The sequence below is a fragment of the Carcharodon carcharias genome, chromosome 14, assembly GCF_017639515.1.
Source record: "Carcharodon carcharias isolate sCarCar2 chromosome 14, sCarCar2.pri, whole genome shotgun sequence".
NCBI lineage: Eukaryota > Metazoa > Chordata > Chondrichthyes > Lamniformes > Lamnidae > Carcharodon > Carcharodon carcharias.
The window spans coordinates 129899560-129919420 of NC_054480.1; the positions used below are offsets into that span (position 1 = coordinate 129899560).

At 43.1% G+C, this 19861-nt stretch overlaps 1 long non-coding RNA gene across 1 annotated transcript; it reads left to right on the top strand.

Annotated features, from left to right (window-relative positions):
• Positions 1 to 5023: 5023 nt before the first annotated feature.
• LOC121286725 lies at positions 5024 to 18785 on the top strand. Its single transcript, XR_005945036.1, has 3 exons — positions 5024 to 5184; positions 12444 to 12567; positions 18564 to 18785. It is a non-coding gene; the product is annotated as an uncharacterized LOC121286725 (long non-coding RNA).
• Positions 18786 to 19861: the final 1076 nt, after the last annotated feature.

Sequence of the window (19861 nt, forward strand, 5' to 3'; positions counted from 1 at the left end):
TCTGCCACGATGGGATTTGAAACCAGGCCCCCAGAGCATTACCCTGAGTCTTTTGGAATACTAGTCATTGACAATACCACTATCTCCCCCTGAGACATTAGAACAGATTTCCATTAACCCTTGGGTCTCTTGTTCAGGCACACTGGTCAAGTGTGGGCATGAGAACAGGCCCAGAACAAAATCTACCACAGGCTCTGCTGGCTAACAAGGACATTTGGATAGTTGCCTATTTGTACTCTTGCACTTTAATGATTAGACATTCTCCTTTGTATATGCTCTCTGTTATTTTCTACCAATTGCATTTCAGCTGTGAAAATTCCCCTTGAAGAATATTTCCATTGTGACAAAATTTTTCTCAGGTTAAATCTTCACTTTTTTTTTCAATGACCTCATGCAAAGAGATGTAAGAAGTTAAGAACAGAGTCACTCTTTGTCATCTTATATGGAATCACACGGCCATTCAGCCCACCATGCCTGTGCTGGCTCTTTGAACAAATCCAGCACAGATTGACTAACCATTTAGTTTCCTTTCCCACAAAAGGGAAAAAAATGCCTCATCTCCATCCTGTGCACCCAGAATGAAGTTCCCCCTCTTCTATCTTAGTCCCAACCTCAGATGAATGCGCACTACTGGCCATTGGGTAGTATTATACTCTGAGCTCTTCCTGGCTAAGGGCTGGGTTGAGACAAAAAATCATATCACATATAACTCATTTCAATCCTACTTCCTAAAATCTGGACTTGATTATTTATTTAATTTGAGAAGGTCTTTCGCCCTGTCTCAATCTTTATTTGCTGTAGTGTTATATTGGGATTTACTAAGAGAAGAATATCCTCAACGTGCATCTCAAAGGAATCGAGAAGGAAATAATAAACTTGCATTTATATATCACCTTTCATTACTTCAACGCCCCAAATGAATTTGCAGCCAATTAAGTACTTTATTTGAAAAGAGAAGTCACTTATAATGTAGGAAACTTGGTGACCAATTTACAGCAAGATTCCACAGACAGTAGTGAAATAAAATGATGAGACAATTTGCTTTTGTGATGCTGGTTGAATGGTAAATGTTGCCCAGGACATTGGATGGAACACACCTGCTTGTCTTCATGCCATTTGATCTTTACGTAGACCAGACGAGGGCCTTGGTTTAATGGCTCATTTGAAAGATGGCACCTCGGACAATGCAGCACTCCCTTAGAACTGCACTGAAGTGTCAGCTTAGATCCAGCCCATACGGTCGAAATCCTTTCCTGGGGAGGGTAATGTCAATCCTCACTTCTTCTCCAATTAAATATCCAATTGTTACAGACCACAATGTCTACTATTCTGCGACTAAAGTTGTGAAACTCAGGGAATAATGATGTGGCCAATTCCACAGACAAACCCAACGATTCATAGCAAGGTAAGGTGCACAGGACAGTTCGGAACCCTGTAGATGATAGTCAGAAAGAAAGATGAGCCGCGCATGATCTTATAGATATCTCAACAGTATGGAAAATATAAATATGAAACATTAGCTCAAACTAAACCACAACAGCAAGCTAACAGGATAACAATTCAAAGGTAAGTTTTGGATTGTGCAGGGAAATTCTCCTCACACTAAGGGAGAAATATAAGGAAACACAGAGATAAATGTCCAGGGTTCAATCTGTGAGACAGTCATCCTAGTTATAGCTGAAATTGATTACAGTCACCCAAATGCTTTGGAAAGTTTTATAATGTCAAAGTTTCTATATAAATCTAAGTTGTTGCATTACTGAGAGACTTGATAGGATATAGGATATACATACAATTGTTTTGATTTTAATAAAAATATAGTTTTGGCATTCTAAATAACATAGACACACCTACTACTGAAATGGAATAAAACCATCAAAATACAAAATGGGTTATTTGTTAAGCTAAATACAATGTTAGTTATAAAGCTTTATTTGCCTTAAGCAAATTCAATTCTCAGAATTCGGCATATGTAGTAAAAATGATTCACCACATACATTATGTGTTTTATCTAAACTCTGAGGTAAGCTAAGTCCAATCCAGGTGAGTCAAACTTGGAACTGGCCAGTTCACACACCCTCTTGCTGTGTGGAGAGTGCACTCTGCTGAGTGGCTGACAAAGAATCAATGCTGAGGAACGCATACGGCCTCAACCGCAGCCTGATGTCACCCTACTGATGCCAGCCCTTTGGCTACTGTTCTGTTACGCGATCTGACCCCAGAGGTTTGTCATCCTAGCAAGGTTTCACTCACTATGGCCACCACCAGTCGAGTTCCCGCCTTCCTCCTCTCATGTTGACACCGATTTAGTGTTTGCCAGTTCCATGGAAACGAAAGCAAATCAATTTTTCCAGGACCTCAAATCTGTTATCTCCGTAATCCAAGTCTTCTCCCCCTCCAACAAGCTGCGGACTTTTAAAAGCAAGCGTGGTATTACGGTCTTGATTCTTCATGTCTTCTCCTTTATTCTTCTTGTCTGCTGATGGTGGCACTATGCCCACAACAACTTTGTGGGAAAAAGATGCACATTTCTAAAGCACCTTTTAGGACTTCAGGACTTCTTTGAAGGGTAATCCCTGCTGTAATATAGGCAACATGGCAACCAATTTGTGCACAGCAAGCTCCCACAAACAGCAATGTGATAATGACCAGATTATCTGTTTTAGTGATGTTGGTTGAGAGATGAAGATTGGCCAGGACACTGGGGAGAACTCTCCCTGCTCTTCTTTAAAATTGTGCCCTATGGTTTTTTTTACATCTACATGACAGGGTCTTGGTCTCACCCAAAAGATTTCTCAGTGAAGAAAAGGTGGACAAACCCCTTCAGCAGCTACAGTGTGGGAAGCTGGCCCACACGGACCAAATATAGGTCCCAAGTGAGATCAATTCAATCAGTTAACTGATCTTTGCCAGGCCAGCTTCCTCAACCAGCCCGGCCACCTTTAAAAATTAGACTGTGGCCAGAAATAAGCTCACTCTCCTGCTTGCGTGTTACTGGTGGTCTACCTGAGTGGCCCTCTCATGAGGACAGGATTGTACGCCAGCTGCCGGTACTTTCTGTCTAGGCTCACACATTAGAAGCAGCCAGTTGGTGAGGTAATGGAAAACAGCCAGTGCCCAAGGAACCAAAGCCCAGAAAGGATCAGCGCCTTCTGAAGGTGGGGAGGGACTGGGAGGGGGAAGGATCAAGGAAAGAATATATAAAGCTATACCACACAATAATCAGGAAACAGTGGATTTAAACATTGAATAATTCATGTTGTACAGGATTTTACACAGCCTCTACAGAAGGGAATGGGTTAAACCAATAACATTTAAAGGTTCAATATAGGGTCAGTGACCAAGGACACCAGTCTTACTGAGGCTGTCAGAAGAAACAAGGTCATTCACCAATTAGTCCAACAGCAATTTACCATCTGCTAAACACTGGCAACCTGCCAATCCACTCTCCTAATATCTACTTAACGGCAATAAGGAATAGATTCCCAAGACAAATGGGGGGGTTTTATTGGACATTTCACAGCAATCTGAGGCCCATTCTTTCTGTGTGTCCTCAGGAACCAAACATAATGGCGTTGTTAATTTCCTCCCTGCCCCACCTCTCACCATCCATTTTACAGGCCTCCTCCAGCCTCTCCCATGATGGAACTGACTCTCTTTGGCTGCAGATGCAGCTCTGGCAAAGGCTGGGAACAATTCTGGGAACTTAGTTTGAATCCAGTTAAGATTATAACCTCTTTCTCTGTATGGGCCCTAGCTGAAGTGGGTTTGGCTCCACATGCAGATGGTTTCTCGTAGGCCCAGATCGAAGGGAACAAAACTAATGAGGGCATCACACCTTATTGGCCCTGGAAGGAGTGAAGCACAGATTCACCAGAATGTTATCAGGGCTTCAAGGGTTAGACTATGAGGAGAGATTACATAAACTAGGATTTTATTCCCTAGAATACAGTGAATAGGTGATTTTGTTCAGTCCTTTTAGAATTTTGAAAAGAATTAGTATGCTAGACATTGAGAAACTTTTCCCCCTGGCTGGGGAGTCTAGGACAAGGAGCCATAAGCTTACAAACAGAGCAGGCCATTCAGGAAAGATGCTTGGAAACACTTCTTCACATGAAGGGGGTTGGAAGTGTAGAAACTTCCACAAAAAACAATAGATGTTAGTCAAATTAATATTCAAGATTGAGACAGATAGATTTTTATTAGACAAGGGTGTTAAAGGATATTGCAGACAAATGAAGTGATGCAGGTCAGCCGTGATCTTATTGAATGGTGGGACAGGCTCAAAGGGCTGAATGGCCTACTCCCACTTCTATTCCTTGTCTGCTTATGCAATGTATTTTGTGTTGGAATTTGGTGCAGTGATAAGTGCTGTTCACAGCTTGGGGGAGCTTCACTGTCTATCTCACAATGGCCCGTCCAACCCCTCAGTTAATGAACTCATGGCCACATTTGAAGAACATGCTGGAGATTTCTCCCCCTGTGTCCCAGCCAATATTTATCCCTCAATCAACATCACCAAAACAGCTTATCTGCTCAATCATGATCACATTGCTGTTTGTGTGACCTTGCTACATGCAAACTTCCTACAAAACAACGGTGACTATGTTTCAGTAAGTATGTGAATGTCTGTAAGGCACTATGGATATGTACTAACACTGTGAAAGACATAATGCATGTCTTCTTCTCTTTAACACTCTGGAGGAAGTGGAAAAGGTTGACAGTGAAGCTGAGAATGGGTTAAATGGTTTTCTGTGTTCAGAGAGATACCACGCTCTGTCTCTGGAAATGTGCTTATGCCTCTGGATAAGCGTTACCATTTACGATACACCCAGGAATGCAGGAGGAATGTACAGAGGAAGAGAAACATTAATCACTTGGCTGAGTTTGATCAGAAGGAACGCTGAGTTAATTTTATCTGATCCTGCTCTGTACAATATTTACACAACACAAAAATTGGACAAGCATTTCCTTGAAGCAGAAACATTAAATTTATCAAAGGATGTTTGTGTTCTGTCAGCTCTGTGCAAAAGCACACCAGTGATGGGAAAATTACAGGAACAATGGTGCCTTCAAACTGAAATGACTGCCCTGGAGTCTGCAAGGTCATGAATCCAAACCCCAAAATTTCCTTACATCAGGACAAGTGTTCATGAAGCCTGGGTCATAAAAGATTAAATCAAGGTTCGTGTTAATCTTCACATTTTTCTTAAATAAAAGAATGTCAAAGGTTGTGGGGATTGAGCAGGAGAGTGGGACTAGACAGGGGGGATATTAAAGGATATGGGGAATGAGGAGAGTGGGATTAGACAGGGGGGGATATTAAAGGATATGGGGAGTGAGGAGAGTGGGATTAGACAGGGGGGATATTGAAGGATATGGGGAGTGAGGAGAGTGGGATTAGACAGGGTGGGATATTAAAGAGTGTGGAGAGTGACCAAGAGCCAGGCTCTTGTTTATCCATAAACGTGGCTCACTCACTAGCACTCTGTACTTGTGCATGATGTACACGGAGGTAGGGGTACACATATGACTCTGTGTTGTTACTGAAGCTTGATTGCAATATATAAAATAGGAAGAAGCCGGGGTGATGTGAAACAGAGAGAGGCAGAGGGAGAGCGAGTGAGAGTGAGAGGGGGAAACAGAGCTAATATTTCAGATCAAAAACCTGTCAACAGGACTGAGGTGGAAAGTTGTGTGTTTGGGTGTCTAGAATTTCCCTGAGCTTGGGGAGCCTATAGTTCCCCATTGCTTTCTCAATGGCAACGCCTCAGCCAATCAGAGTCAATTTGCCTACCAATCAGTACCCTCTCCTCCTGTAGTATAAATTGTTCGATCATTTGAAATTGGGCATTCTTGTGTTTGTCCTGATGAGTGCAAGATGAAAAGCTTTGACAACATGTCTCTCTTTTCAGTAATATTCAAGTTCTTTACTAGCAAGCAATTGTTTGTGTTATAAAGGTTCATCATGAATTCCCTGTTTTTATACTTTATGCCACCACTTATAAAGTCCTTGCGTCCATATGCTTTATTAACTACTTTCTCAACCCGCCCTGAATTCTGCAATGATTTGTTCACATATACCCCCAGGTCTCTCTGATCCTGCATCCCCTTTAGAGTTGTACCCTTTATTTTGTTTTACCTCTCCACGTTCTTCCTACCAAAATGAATCACTTCACACTTCCCTGTATTAAATTTATCTGCCACCTGTCTGTCCATTCCACCAGCCTATCTGTGGCCTCTTGAAATTTATCACTCACGGTTCACAATATTTCCAAGTTTTGTGTCATTCACAAGTCTTGAAATTGTGCCCTGTACCCCCAAGTCTTCATAATTAATACATATCAAGAAAAGCAGGGGTCCTAATACTGATCCTTGCAGAACTCCACTGTATACCTTCCTCCAGTCTGAAAAACAACCATTCGCAACTACTTTCTACATCCATGCTGCCACTGTCCCTTTTATTCCAGAGGCTCTAACCTTCAACAAAGGTAAAGTACCATATAAATATAACCCTTTGAAATACACAGCTGCTGTCCTAAAAAATAGATAGACTTGTAATCAATTCTACAAACATTCACTCCCACCGCCACTGACGAACAGTAGCAGCAGTGTGTACCATCTACAAGATGCACTGCAGGAACTCAGCAAGGCTCCTTAGACAGCATCTTCCATCTGGAAGGACAAGGGCAGCAGACACATGGGAACACCACCACCTGGAAGCTCCCCGCCAAGCCGCACACCATCATGATTTGGAAATATATCGCCGTTCCTTCAAAATCCTGGAACTCCCTCACTAACAGCACTGTGGGAATACCTACACCACATGGACTTCAGCGGTTCAAGAAGGCAGCTCACCAACACCTTCTCAGGGGCAGTTAGGGATGGACAATAAATGCTGGCCTAGCCAGTGACACTCACATCCCATGAATTATATAAAAAATTATATAGCACCATTCCTGACCTCAGGATGACCCAAAGCGCTTTACAACCAATGAAGTACTTTGAAGTATTATAAGAAATGCGGCAGCCAAAAGTGTGCACAGCAAGGTCCCACAAACAGCAATGTGATAATGACCAGATACTCTGTTTTTGTGATGTCGATTGAGGGATCAATATTGGCCACGCCACCGGAGATAACTCCTATGTTCTTTGGAATAGTGCCATGGTATTTTTTGTATCCACCCAAGAGAGCAGACAGGGTCTCAGTTTAATGAGTCACCTGAGAGACAGCACCTCAGACAATGAAGATTGTCTCAGTACTCAGCCTAAATTTGAGTTCAAGTCCCTGGAGTGGGAATTGAACCCACAATCTTTTGACTCAGGAGTGAGAGTCCTGAAAATCTGACAATACAGAGCGTTACTAATTTTGGCAACCCTTCATCTCCAACCAAAACGTTAACTGATGTATATCAGGATTTCAGGAAATGCAGATAATTATCTTTTTCTGATCTGCTATCCAATAGCTTGCTCAGCCCAATGGCAAGCCATTTCCTTGTCTGTATGTTAACAGTCAAATAGCTTCCTTGGCTTTATATATGGTCGTATAGAATACTGTACAAAAGCAAAGAAGTCATAGTAAACCTTAACTCACTAGTTAGACCTCAACTAGAGTATTGTGCCCAATTCTAGGCTCCACACTTTAGGGGAAGGATATCAAGGCTTTGGGGAAGATGCAGAATAAATTTTCTAGAATGGTACCAGGGCTGGATGGGTGGGGCTTCAGTTAATGTGGAGAGATGAGAAAAGCTGGGATTGTTCTTAGGGCACAGAAGGTAAAGAGGCAATTTAATAAAGATGTCCCAAAATTATGAGACATTTTGAAAGAGTAAATAAGAAGAAAGGTTTTCCATTGGCAGGATGGTTGGTAACCAGAGGACATGGATCTAAAATAATTGGTTAAAAGGACCAAGGGAAAATGAGAATTTATTTTATACTTCTTGTGACCTGGAATGCATTGCCTAAAAGGATGATGGGAGCTGATCCAATGGCAACTTTCAAATTGGACATTTACTCGGAAGGTAATAATTGCAGGGCTATGGGGAAAGAGCAGGGGGAGTGGGACTAATTGAATAATACTTTCAAAGAGTCAGCACAGACATGGTGGGCTGAATGGCTGCTTCTGTGTTGTATAATTCCATTGATTGGTGATTTATTTAAGAAACAATTTAAGAAATGACAATTAAGCTGAAGGAGAAATATATGTAATAGGGCTTAGAGCTTCACATAAGTGTAACAGTGATTTGAAATACTTCACAGCTGCTGGTGAGGATTTATAACCCGTCCAACCTGTTTAGAATCTATTACAGTTCTGCTGACAGGAAAGAACATAGGAGTAAATTATATCTTTATAATGACTTCAATTAAAACTTGTTATAAACTTGGCCTAGTCAGCAATATAAGATTGGTTGCCAATTAACCATTTCACTCCTGCAATGAACTGAGGCTCAAAGAAGCAGTTTGTTTTCTTGTCTACAATCCTTGAATGTGCTAATTCTAGGCAGACCATAGGCGCCAAGCGGTATCAGCCTGTGAAACTACTCAGTGAACCTTGCTGGGCTACTGGAAAACAGAGTGCCTCAAAACCAAGCCTGGTCCTGTCCTCCACCCAGCTCTGCATGGACCACTTGAGGCCTCAACAGCAATCCGAAGCAGGGACCTTGCTTGATTTACCCTCTGGCTCAGTTGGTAGCACTCTCACCTCGGATTCAGAAGGTTGTGGGTCCAAGTCCCACTCCAGAGACACGGACACATGATGTAGACTGATATTGGAGGTTCACACTGAGAGAGTGCTGCACTGTTTTAGAAAGATGAAACATTACATCAAGGTGGAGGTAGAAGATTCTATAATGCTGTTTGAAGAAAATCAGTGATGCTCTCCCTGGCATCTTATCCAATATCTATTTTTCACACAAGAACAAAAACATAACTGGTCATTCATGAACTTGCTGCTTGTGGGATCTTACTGTGCATAATTTGCCTGTCACATTTGCCTGCACAGTGACAATGCATTAAAAGTAAATAGCAGGCTGAGGATGTGGAAGGTCCTATATAAACGCAAACTCTTCTTCCAAGGTTCAAATTGCAAATCACGGACCCCCTCCCAACCCCTAAACGCTGGTACAAACCCTGAAATCCAATGCACTTTATAGAATATGTGACTTATTCAGTTACAGAAATCAGTGGAGTTTTGAATATAAAGACCAATTGTTTGAAATTAGTGGAATTATTTTGTTTCAGTACAGAACAAGCCCAAACCAATGTTCATGGGAACAACGCTGTACAAGATCTGTCAATAAGATTTATAACTGTGCACATCCCAGCCACACCAACACAAATTTACATTGTCACTTGTTCCAACTTTAGCCCGACATGCTCCTTTAATGTCTGATTAGCTAATTTTAATGGCCCTCCTTTATTTCTGATTGGTTAAAGTACCATGGCAACATTGTTGGTATTGGTGAACATCTTCCCATGCAGTTTCATTGCTGGATTATCTTGCTCAGTGATTAACTGCAGTGCTCAGTGTTGCTGCCCAGTCTCTTAAAAGGCACAATACCTACTGATTCAATGTTGGTCCAACTATTATTTTTGCCTTGTGATATGTGTATGAGTCATAGTTTCATGGTAGATATCAATCCGTAGTAGTTTCGTGGTTACTCTGCATTCAATCCCTGTGGCTGTAGCCACTGACATTGCAGGGGGCTGGGGGGAATTTTAATCCCTAAGAAGACCAGTTGAGGGGGGGGGGTGGGGGGGGTTGAAAATAGATGAAATAGCAAATTCACCTCTTCAGTTTTAACAGAAGGTGGTTGGGCCTCAAGCCTAAGCTCCATCCTTAAAATATTTTATTCAGGTTGCTTGCCTCAATTCTAGTTTGCTTTGCATTTACCTCCCACAGGCATTCCAGACCTCAGGAACCACAGCAGCTGAAGAGAGGTGGGGCAGGTTAATGTCTTTACAGTATTGGTTGCAGGCCAGGAAGAGCAGGAGCGCTTCATCATCCTGGACCCCTAACTACCTTGTAAACCATCCTGCAATTCAAACCCCTTGATTAACCAACATTCACGCCCATATCAGACCCCAGATGTTTGCGCCCCCTCCCCCCCCATATCTATCTCTCTATTCCCCCAATGCCTAATGTTCAAAACCCGTTCACCACAACCCCGCCCCCCCGCCCCCCCCCCCCCCCCCCCCCCAACCGGCACAAGCTCCACTTGTCAATCTGCACAGCCTCTCAGTTGAGCTGGTTCCAGTCAGGCAACCAAAATCGAAAAACTTATATCTAGCTGCTGCCCATATTTCTGGTTCTCCCTGTTGCTACGTTCCCCTGCCCACCTCCCTGTTGTTATTGGATCTGACCTCACAGATGGCCTGTGGAGTTGGAAGATTCTATAATACTAAGCTCTCCCTGGCATCTTATCTAATATCTATTTTTCATGCAACAACAAAAACATATTAACTGGTCATTCGTTAACTTGCTGCCCATGGAATCTTACAGAGCATAATTTGTCTGTCATATTTGCCTACACAACCACAGTGACCTTGCATTAGTAAGCACCCAGGGCAACTTGACCTTAAACAGCACCACCAAGAAAAGCACAGTTTCCAAGCAGCAAAATAGCAGCTGATTTTTCAGCTTCTACAGAAAACTGCTCCCCTGTCTCATAAAACCATCCCATAGGCTACCCTCTCAGGGCCTTGCAGGCTGCAAAGGTTGCTGAAGGATGTTCTATACCAGGCCCAAACGTTCAACCTTCTCACATGGGCTCAACTTCCAACATCGATGCCCTGTACACGTAAAACTACTAGTGCTGCAATACTGAGTGATGCATATAAACCAACATGCTTATGTTAGCTGGGCTAACAATGACCCTTTGGTGTTACCATTAATAAGTATTAATCCCCAAATTGCACAGGACTATATTAATGGAAAATAGGGAGGTGAAAATAAATAATTATCATGAACTTAATATTTGATTGAAGATCAACACTGATTGAAAGGGACTTTAACTCCCCAAACATGAACCAATACCATAGATAAAAGCAAATAAATTGCGGGTGCTGGAAATCCAAAACAAAAATAAAAATAAAAATACCTGGAAAAACTCAGCAGGTCTGGCAGCATCTGTGGAGAGGAACACAGTTAACGTTTCGACTCCGTATGACTCTTCAACAGGACTCTGTATTTTTATTTTTGTTATGAACCAATACCATGTCACTAAACCACAATTAAAATTATGTGAAGGCCACAGAACTGTGCAATATAAAGAAAGAAATACGTGCATTTAAATAGCATCTTTCACAATGTCCCAAAACATTTCATGGCCAATTTAACTACTTTTTGAAATGTAGCCACCTCTGTAATGTAGAGAATGCAGCAGCCAATTTGCACACAGCAAACAGCCACAAACAGCAATATGAAAATGACCAGATAATCTATTTTTGTGATGATGATTTAAGCATAACAACTGACCAGGACAGCAGGGATAACTCCCCTGCTCTTCTTTGATGGAGTGCCCTGGGACTTTTTACATCGGCCTGAGATGGCACCTCGATTTGACATCTCACTAAAAGGCAGCAATTCCCCCTGTGCGCGGTGCTCCTTCAGTATTGCACTAGAGTGTCAGCTTAGAGTTTTGTGCTCATGTCTCTGAAGTGGGACTAGTCTAAACCCACAGCCTCCTGGCTCTGAAGCAAGAATGCTACCCACTGCACTACAGCTGGAACAACTTAGATTCATCAACTATTGGAACTGACTCTTGCCTGTAAATCACAAAGTTTGTCAAACATTTGTCATTGTCATTTTGTTGGCAAACATACATATGATAGAAACCTCTAGGCTTTTGACAAGGGCAGAACTCACATCATATAAAAGACAAGTGGATTAACAGATAAGATTCAACATGATGTTCTGGACTGATTCTGTTCACCTGAAGGGGTCGGAGTGGAATTTTCCAGAGCTACACCCTGCCAACCCCGCATCCACCCACCCCCCCACCCCCCCCCACGCCCCCCCACACACACACACACACACCACCCCCCCCCCCCACCCCACCACCACCACCACTTTTTGGCCTGAATTTTGTTCTAGTTTTTTGTTGTCCCTCCCAGAATAGCATAGCTCCTAGAGGGGGCTGGAGAGTCGGATGGGGTCAGCGGAGTGAGGTTGTTGCGGGGGGGGGGTGGTGGTGAGGGGGTTGGGGGGCAGTGTGATTAGGAAATGTTCAGTCATGATGCTCAAACTATTCTGAGCGGGGAACAGTTTCCCTGAACCAGCAGATCATTTGCTGCCCACTATTTCCATCTGTTTTTATTTTATTCTGGCAGCTGTGAAATAGTGAAAACCTGTCGGCTTAGTGAGGGGAGTGGGAAGACACTGGAGTTGTGTTGGCAGTCTAAGGGTTAAAACTAATGTCTTAGCTCAATCTCCTCTTATGCAGAATCTCGGGATCGAGGACGAATTGCCTTCACTCAGGTTGGATGGGTTCTGAGATGGCCGATAAGTCCAATGTGCGATCTGCAGGCCTCTACCACATGTGGGGCAGGTGGTGCTTGAAGTGTTGGGTAAGCGGGTTGTTTGGAGGTTTGTTTGCTTGCTCCGATGCCTTTGTTCAATAGATAACTGTACCCTGGTAACTTCGCTCTAGTCAGAGAGAGTAACACTGGTCAGTAGATGGATGTTTGGATGATTGAAGCTGGGGCACATATTTCCACCTTCCCATTTGTAACATTTGAGACTGATATTAACTCATGTTGAGGCATAGTTTTAGGTTTCATGCTTGTGAATTACTGCGATATCCCAAAAGCATGCCACTTGACACCTCAGGTATAAGCCATTGCTACCGAGAAGGAAAAAAAACAGTAAAACTTGGGAAATGATCAGTACTGGTCTTGTATACCTTAAAATGGAACTCCATTTCGGACCAGTGCCAATCATTTCCGAGTTTTACTGGCTTTTCCTTCTGGGGGCCCTTCTGGGCTTTAAGAGAAGATCGCGGGGGAGAGGGATCCTGGAGGTTTTTGACTGGAATGGTCCCAGTGTTTCAGGGAATGGCCAAGCTATGGAATAGGGCTCTGTCTCTTTGCACCACAAGTGGATTGGACCATGGCTCAGCCCCGCCTCATGAGCAGAGAGGCACAAACATGTTTGTGCCAGCAATCGCTCCGACAAAGGTTTTCCATTTCATTGTTCAGTATCAGCAAGGACACAACAATCACAAAGAGAAAGCTTTGAAGCATTTGTAACTGACCTTTGTGAGAGTGTTTATTGATTGTAAAATGCTAAGTTTCGGTGAGTCATGCCGGTGAGTCAGGTTATTTATGGTTTCTATGGGTGGACTTCCATTCCCTTTCTTGACCCAGTGGATTTGGTTATCGTAAAATCCATCATTATCACCCATGATGAATGGGCCGCTGATTGTAGACACCAGCTGGTTGTGTAACTGGCTTGCTGTTATGGAGCCCTTGCATCCAATTAAATTAGATGTCCGGATAATATTGTCATTTAATCTCAAACATGAGCTCTGGAGGAACCTTTCAATAAGCTACATGCAACCAATTGTATTATATCTCCAATTAAAACAAACATTAATAGTTCCGTCACAAATTAATCCAATGCACCCTCAATACTTTAATTGAATTTATTAAACCCATCCAGGGCCCCTTTGAGAAATATTATGCTTTAGCCATTCCATTCATGTTTTCAGCATTCAAGTCACCTGTCCCAATGTTTTGTGCAGATAAGATTGTAAATTCTGGGAGATTGTTGTGTGTTTGCAATACCCATACATCCTTGGCTTGATAAAGGGAGAAGGAATTATATTGCACCTTTCACAGCCTTGGGGCTTCTCAAAGCGTTTTACAGCCAGTGAAGTAATTTAATGCAGTGTAGTCACTGTTGTAATGCAGGAAAAGCGGCAACCAATTTATGCACAGCAAGATCCCACAAACAACAATGTCTGATAATCTGTGATGGGGGAGTTTGGGAATAAATATTCATCGGAGGAATGGATTGGAAATCTAAAAGGGAATTAGAGGGGAAAAGAGAGAATATGAGAATTTTTTATTTATTTAGTGAATGCACCTCCCCAAAGCCAAGTGATAACCACTTCATTTGCTGAGTTTAAGATGATTAATCCGCCACTTAGTCTGTAGAGGAGACACTCCTTGGTAATGTTCAGCATTGTTTGTGTCTCTCCATAAGTGCATAAGAGGTTTGTACTGAGGTCCCAGCAGCAGAGGTTGGCTGCACAAGGGCAAAGACCTCCTTTGCAGTGGTAGTTCCAAGGCTGATGGGGTTTGTCACAAGTAACTTTTTTTTTATTCATTCATGGGATGTTGGCATCGCTGTGCCAGCATTTATTGCCCTTCCCTAATTTCCCCTGTTCAGAGGGCAGTTAAGAGTCAACTACACTCCTGTGGGTCTGGAGTCATGTGTAGGGCAGATGAGGTAAGGACAGCAGATATCCTTCCCTAAAGGGCATTAGTGAACCAGATGGGTTTTTATGACAATCGACAATGGTTTCATGGCCATGAGTAGTCTTTTAATTCCAGATTTTTATTGAACTCAAATTTCAACACCTGCCATGGTGGGATTTGAACCCGGGTCCCCAGGGCATTACCCTGGGCCTCTGGATTACTAGTCCAGTGACAATACCACCATGCCCCTTGCTAGTGACTTCCCGTGTTTCCCAGTCCTTGATCCAGCTTGCTATGCTTTAAGATGCATGAGAATTGATTTGCGGTTAAAGTAAATGGGAACCTAAAACTATTTAAAAAGCACATACATAAAGGATAGTCAAAGGAGGGGTGGGGCCAACTAAGGGGCAGAAAGGAGATCTCCCTGGAGGGAGAGGCATGGCTGGGATACTGAGAAATCGCATAGGATTTAAATAGATAAAGAGGAGGTAATTAAAAGGATGGCAGCTGGTGTGGACAGGATGGGATGGGATGCGTTCTAAATTACTGAGGGAATAAGGATGGAAATTGAGAAGAATAAGTATGGGTTTCAGGAGGCCATCAGTGGACTGATGAAATGGCTGATACAACATGGCAGATGAAATTTAATACAGAGAAATGTGAAGGAAGAATGAGGAGAGGCAATACGAACAAAATGGCACAATTTTCATGGGTATGCAGGGACAGAGAGATCCAGGGGTGTGTGTACCTAAATCTTTGAAGTTGGCAGGTCAAGATATGAGAAGGCTGTTACAAAGCAAGTAGGATCCTTGGTAGAAGGATACAGGACAAAAGTAAGGAAGTTGTGCTAAATCTTTATAAAACACTGCTTCTTGCCTCGGCTGGCGTATTGCGTATAATTCTGGACAAGGGGAAGGAGGCCAAGACCTTGGAGAGGAACAGAGGAGATTTACTAGAATTGTTACAGGGATCAGGGACTGCACTTGTGTGAAGAAGCTGGGATTGTTCTCCTTAGAGCAGACAAGTTTAATAGGAAATTAGATAGAGGTGTCCAAAATCATGAATGGTTATGATAGAATAAATAAGGAGAATTTGCTTCCAATGGTTGAAGCATCGCTAACCAGCGGACACAAATTTCAGGTGATTAGCAAATTGGTGACACGAAGAAACATTTTTTTTACAGAGTGAGTTATTGTGATCTGGAATGCGCTGAATGAAAAGGCAGTGGAAGCAGATTCAATAGTAACTTTCAAGAGAAAAACAATTACAGGGATATATGGGAAACAAGCAGGGGAGTGGGACTGGATAACTCCTTCTAAAAGAGACAGCACAGGCATAAAGGGCTCCTTCTGTGCTGTATCAATCCATGACTCTACAGTACTGAGGAGGACTCTGATTTATTTTGGAATCATGTTGTCAGATCTTTTCTATCTGGTAGAAACTGCAGACTATCTCATCACACGAGACACCTCATGCAAATGACAGCACCTCTGACAATGCTACCCTCCCTCAGTACTGCACTGGAGTGTCAGCTTCATTTGTACTCAAGTCTTTGGCATGGGATTTAAACTCACCAGCTTCTGACTCAGAGGCTAAGATGCCACCAACCAAGCCACAGTTGATGTCTAGTAGCAAGCTCATTACTCCTCTTCTCTCAGGTCACCCCAATGGTTGTGGGTTCAAATCCTGTTTCAGTGACTTGCTCCCAGTGCAGTACTGAGGGAGTGCTGCACTGTCAGAAGAGCTGTCCTTTTGGATAAGACATTAAACCGAAACCCATCTGCTCTCTCAAGTGGGCATAAAAGTTCCCACTGCCACTATTTCAAAAAAGGGGAAGGAGAAGTGTTTTGGCCAATAGCTATCTCTCAATCAACATCACAAAAACCTGTTAATTACCACATTAACTTTTGATATCACAGGCAAATGATTTTCAGGTTTGACAGTCGAGACAGGAGTGCTTGATGTTGCTTTCCAAGTTAATGGAGGTTGAGAAAGGAAACTGAAATGGTTAAAACAGGACTTTGGTGAAGGACTTTTGTGACTGTGCTTTGAAAATATGCGATGGTTATTCTTCGAGCTTCCACTTGATTGGTCCAATCTGTCGGTGGTGTTGCTTTAAATTCTAGTTCCCTCAGTTGTCCTTGACCGTTTCCTTCTCAGATGATGTCTGATACTGGTAACACCCGTTCATAATTGGTGTCTTATAGCTGACTGGCGATGACTTGCTAATTTAAACAGCCATTTACTTCAGCAATAAGGCTTGTTTATATTTATACCTTCAGCTGGGGTCGCTCCACTCACATGCTGCTGCTGAATGGACTTCTGACTCCAGACTCACAGGCGCCTGGGAGAGAAGACATTGGCAATGACTTTCAGCAAAGCTGGCATCTCTCATCTTCCCCTGAGATAAGCAGTGAAGATCAAAAGTAATCCCTGGTCTTCTTAAGGTTTCTGTTGAAACTTTGCTGATCTGTAAACCACTCCTTAGAATGACCAAATGAGCCCTCAGATTAAAGGAGACAAGGCCCCATCCAGTTTCCCAAAATTGCAGGGTCCTGAGTCATTGCCAGGCTGTTCAAGGCATACACAGAACAGAGAGGCCAGGCGCATTCCTACAACCGCCTCACAGACACTCCCTGGACAGTACTGAGGGAGTGCTGCACTGTCAGAAGTGCTGCTTTGTGGGTGGGACGTTAAACTGAGGCCCTATCCACTCTCATGGCCACTATTTCAAAAGAGGGGAAGTGTCCTAGCCAATATTTATCTCTCAATCAACATCACAAATACATTGCAATTACCACATTCAGTTTTGCTGGAGCTTGCCGTGTACAAATTGGCTGCCATGTTTCCTACATTGAAACAGTGACTGTACTTCAAAAATACTTCATTGATAAAACTCTTTGTGATGCCCTTTAGCTGTGAAAGGTGCTATATAAATGCAAATCTTTCAGGTAAGGTATATCAGATGACAGGACAGACACTCTAAGCTGTTCTCAAACATCTCACCGCGGCTGATCTGATCCCTCGTATAGATCATGATGATCCTAGGGTTTGATCACTATCAGTGCTGAGCTAGCCAATCACAGCTGAGCAACTGCACTGGGCAATTCCCCCAGTCCCAGTATCCATGGTTCAGGGAGTGGGTTAAGTCAGTCAGAGCATCAGCTCCTGGTTGCCAGTCAGTGGCACCTACTGGTATGTGTCAGCGTTAGGTTGTGAGGTGAAGTCAGGATTTATTTTGGGAAATGATGCCTCCTATAGTCAAACAGCCCACCCACACTCACCATCCATGCTCAGACTGGAACAAGTATCCACTTGGGTTCACACCAGAGCAACAAGATGTTTGAGAAAACTCCAGAGTTTGCCATGTCCTCTCATATTTCTTACCTTCACTGAAAGTCTTACATTTATATAGCACCTTTCACAGCCTCAAGACAGCCAATGAAGTGCTTTTGAAGTTACAGTTGCAATGTAAGGAAAGTGGCAGCCAATTTGCATACAGCAAGATCCCACAAACAGTAATGTGATACTGACCAAGTAATCTGTTTCAGTGATGCTGCTTGTAAGGTAGACAATGGCCAGGACATCTGTCCTTCCTATCTCTTGAAATAAACTTAATATACGAAACCTGTATCAAACAGTGGTTAGACCACTCTTAGAGTACCGCGTGCAGCCCTGGTCATATTCGAAAAGGGATATAGAGATACTGGAGAGGATGCAGAGTAGATTTACAAGGATGATACCCAAAAAGCGTGGATATACAGATCAGGAAAGGATTGACAGGCTGATTCTCTTTTCTCTTGAAACAAGAAGGCAGAAGGCAGAGGCGATGATCTAATCGAGGTCTTTGAAATTATGTAAGATTTTGATAGATTGGATACAGAGAGAATGTTTCCTCTTGTGGGGAAGAGTATAACTAGAGGCCATCAATATACAATAATCAGCAAGAAATCCAATAGGCAATTCAGAAGAAACTTCTTTACCCAAAATGCGGGAAAAATGCGGGACTGACTACCACAGGTTGTAGCAAATAGTATAGATACATTTAAGGGTGTTACATCCCGGATGATGTTACTGCTAGACAAATCAGATCCCAGAGTGAAAGTTGGCTTGATAGACCCTTATTTTTATTTTTATTTTAGAAACCGTGACGGAAAGTTACTGAGTAAATTCACAGGATTCTGCTGATGAACTTCTAACACAAAGGCCAGAATCTTACGATGATCGGGCGGACATGCATCCGACACGAAAGCACGTGAAATTGCGCAAAATGATGTCGGGAGCACATCCCGATGTCATCGCGCACACGAGCGATATTGATGTTGGCAGGCATGCGCGGGAGTCAGAGCTCTGCACGTTGTCAATTAAAGGGCCAATTAAAGCCATTAAAAACCCTATTGTCAACGAGTTTACATTGGCCGGGTGATTTTGCGCTCGTCGCATGGGCAAAACGGACAGGTGGGTAGGCTATTTTTAACAGAACCTCATCCAAGGGCGGGATGACATGTCTGGGGTGAAATATAATAAAAAATATTATCCGGGGACTGATGTTTTTTGAGTTCTGCTGTCAGGTGCTTGAACGTGCTGCATAGGCACAGTCTGCTGCATTTTTTTCTTCTCATTTAAGTTTTACAGGTCTGCAGGTTCCTGAGGCAGCTCCACAGCAGCTGTCTGCCTTCAGGGAGTTGGTTAGAAGTGCCCCACCCGCACCCTCACTTCTGTTGGCACCCGCCCTCCTCCCGCCCTCTCCTTGGCGATGCTGAGGCTTCCTCAGCATACATCTCACACTGGCCGCCCCGTTAATTAGCCAGCCAGTGTGAAATTGCGTTTGGGAGCCGATCGCAGGCGGAAGCGCATTTCACGTCTGCTCCTGGGCCCACCGAATTGACGCACATGGCAAGGGTGAAATTCAGGCCAAAGAATAAGACGTTTATTCAACAAGAAAAATAAACTATAATATGATCTCAATGCAAACACAATAATTTGATTCAAATATTCACGATTCCCTCACCCCAGCTATATCTTTACAGACACATGCAAATTTGGAAAGTTAAAACAAATTACCCTATCTGTTTATACTCTAACATTCAGGGTAAGTATACAGTATACATGACCCAGCTGGCAAACTGTGGTCAGACACACCACTCTCCAAAGTAAATGACAGATGCAACCAAAGCAGATTCCATGGATTTGTCAACAACCCACCCAGATACTTGTCACACCCGTGAGCCAACCAGTCTCACTGAAACTCTGTCTTTCTCACGAGGGTTTCCAAGCTCCACATTTGAAGAACTTTCATAGAATTCTCTTCAAACATCACTCCCACTCAGGCTGCTTCAACCAGGATTCACCTCCAAAGTTTCAATCTCACCTCCTGAGATTCCTTCCCTCTGGATCTCCGCGTAGACTCAAGCTTCACCTTCCATGCACACTTTCAGGT